This window comes from Microtus ochrogaster, chromosome 4 (assembly GCF_000317375.1).
Source record: "Microtus ochrogaster isolate Prairie Vole_2 chromosome 4, MicOch1.0, whole genome shotgun sequence".
Classification (NCBI taxonomy): Eukaryota; Metazoa; Chordata; class Mammalia; order Rodentia; family Cricetidae; genus Microtus; species Microtus ochrogaster.
Window position 1 is genome coordinate 13450582 of NC_022011.1, and position 2647 is coordinate 13453228.

General features: G+C 58.1%; 1 protein-coding gene across 7 annotated transcripts in view; it reads left to right on the forward strand.

Annotated features, from left to right (window-relative positions):
* Nucleotides 1-420: 420 nt before the first annotated feature.
* Nucleotides 421-2647, forward strand: part of Cnot1 (CCR4-NOT transcription complex subunit 1) — an 80856-nt gene continuing 78629 nt past the window's right edge. For 2 of the 7 annotated variants that reach the window (XM_013354169.2, XM_005345549.3), the window contains exon 1: nt 421-1266. The gene's annotated coding sequence lies outside the window, so the exon portion shown is untranslated. The remainder of the gene's footprint in view (nt 1267-2647) is intronic. The other 5 variants (XM_005345548.3, XM_013354179.2, XM_005345550.3 and 2 more) reach the window with 3 other exon arrangements.

Below are 2647 nucleotides of genomic sequence, written 5' to 3' on the forward strand. Positions count from 1 at the left end.
AGTGCTGGGATTAAAGGCGTGCGCCACCAACGCCCGGCCTCTTTTAAATTCAAATAGTCCTGGTGTAAGAGGTCACGCCTGTTATCTCAGTAGTTGGGATGGCTGCACGGAGCTCGAGGTCAGCTTATGCTACATAGTATATTCCAGGCCAGTCTGGACTACAGCTGTGCTAACTGAATGAGACCTTTATCAAAACCCAAACAAACAAAAATCCTACAAGATTGGAGGACACTATGGATAACAGTCTTTTGTCCAAGAAGCAAAGGACGTTAGCATCCTTGAACACAGCCAGGAACCGGAGGGGAATTTCAGTTTCTACCTCTCCGCAAAACGTCCCTGCTTCAACAGACAGAACAAGAAAAGAAACTTTAAAAGAGCTAGGACTAGGTGGGCATCTGGGAAACTACATTCTCCAGCATGCATTGCTCCTCTAGGGCGCAGCCAGTGATGGACACAATCACGTTACTTTTGCGACAGGAATGGGCGGGGCGTGCGACTACACAACCCAGGATGCATCGCTCTTCCACTTTGGCCCGAGTCTGGTGCTCTCCGATGGCTGGTGCTCCTTGCTAAAGAGATCCCAGGGGTGGACAGTGCTTCCGCTGAGAACTCGCGCAGCCTCTCGGACCGTGGCATTTCGAAAGACGAAGGAAAGTGGACGAGGGCTGCATCACCCTCTCTTTTTAAGTTAGAGTAGTTTGTGCTCAGGGTGGCAATGCGTTGCGGGCTTGCTTCCGTGTTTATTGTTTGTGGGATGCAGTGAGCAGTCAGTTCCCATAGGCCGAGCAGCTCGCAGGCAGATGTCCGGAGCTCCAAATCGAAGTTCCCAGCGTCTACTCATTGGCTCACACCTGGTGCGCAGGCGCCCGGGCTCGGACCCGATCCCTCAAGGCCAGCGAGAGGCAATTGGCCTAAGCCCGCGAAATAGGAGTCTGGATTGGTAGTTGCTAGCAGGAGCCCTGGTTTCTTCCTTGACTTCTGCGAGTGATAGTGTTTGATTGGTTTAAATCCGCGGGTACCTGGCATTGATTGGGTAGCCCTCGCGGACGGCGTGCGGCCATTGGCTGGCGCCTGGGCCATCCTTCCATCGGCCGGCAGCGAATGAAGAAATGGGAACGGGGAGGGGAAAGGCCGCGACGTGAGCGCGCGACCTCGGGCGCCATTTTGTCGAGAAACAAGCGGAGTTAACCGAAGAGGGGGGTCGAGGAGAGCCGGAGTCGAGGACCCAGGAGTTTCCTGTGTCCAGCGCTGCCGGAGCCGTCTGAGGTGAGGCGGGTTGGAGTTGCGAGTGGCGGGGGCTGGCAGTGTCAACCTCGGGACGCGGGTGCGGGCGGGAGCGGTGCCGGGGGTGGACCCGGACCATTGGAAGCGTTTCCCGGAGCGTCGGGACCGAGGGAGCAGCCGGGACGGAGCGGCGGGGGGCGAGGCGGGAGGGGACGTACCCGACTCCGCTCGCGGAGTCTTCGCGCCCCGCGGGGAGCCAGGCGCCGAGGTTTTTGGAAGCGGGGCGCCGGGCGCGGGCGAGCCCCGGAGCGGCTCGGCCCGGGGCCTGGAGGCTTCGAGGATGGCGGCGGAGGCGGCAGTTCGGGTCCCAGGCCCTCGGCTCAGCTGCCCGCGCGCAGGCTGCGTCCTGGTCGGAGCGCTCGAGCTCCTCAACTGCCTCTTTCTCCCGGGCTCCCGGATGGGGGGCGGTGGGCGCAGGCGCCCCTCGGCCTAGGTCCCCGGCGGGCGGGGACGGCTTCGGAGTTGTTGCCGACTCTTGCGCTTTCCGGGGACTCCCTCCCCTCCGCCGCCCCCAGCACGTTGTCAAGCCCCCCGCTTTCGGCTGCCCGGCGGTGGGAGGGGCGGGCGGGAGCGAGCACTTCCGTGTTACTTCTCGCCACAGGTTTTTTTTTTTTTTTTTTGTTCCACTCGCGCTCCCCGACGCTTACACTTTTGTAACCAAGTCGGTCCCCCACTTGGTCTCCTCGCTACCGGTGGGGTCTGTAGTCATGGGGGTCCTGCTTGCCCGGCTCCCCACCCCCAGCTCCACTGGCAAGTGCCCACTAGTGAGACGAGCTCTCGTCGGGTCTTGAAGTTGGTGCAGGGCTCGGAGAGCTTTAAAACCTAAGGCTGAACACAAGTACCTTTTGGCCATGCCACCGGCTCTGAGAGTTCACCCATCTGTGCTCACAGACATTACTTGCAGGCGTGTGCTTCGTAGGTTTAAAAAGTGCCTTTGAAGGAGTTTGTTAGTAAAGTAAGACTTCACGAGAGGTAAACGATCCTCAGTAGTCATCCCATTAAATGTCACACTCCCTCCTTCCGTGGGCATTTAATCCAGGCAAGCCTTGAACCAGTGAGCTCTAGTCCCAGATGTCACCTGTCTTTGGGGTTTTAGTAAAGAGCCAATTCCCCCCCCCCCCAGTTCAAAATTTGAGTAACTAACAGTACTGGAGTTTCCCTACTTGTTGTGTTTTCCCTACATGTTTCGTTGCAGTTCGATCATCTGTGATTACAATGGAGATTTTTTTTAAACACTCACTAACTGAGAAAAAAAAAAGTAGCGCTTTTAGCCGGGCGGTGGTGGCGCGCGCCTTTAATCCCAGCACTCAGGAGGCAGAGGCAGGCGGATCTCTGTGAGTTCGAGACCAGCCTGGTCTACAAG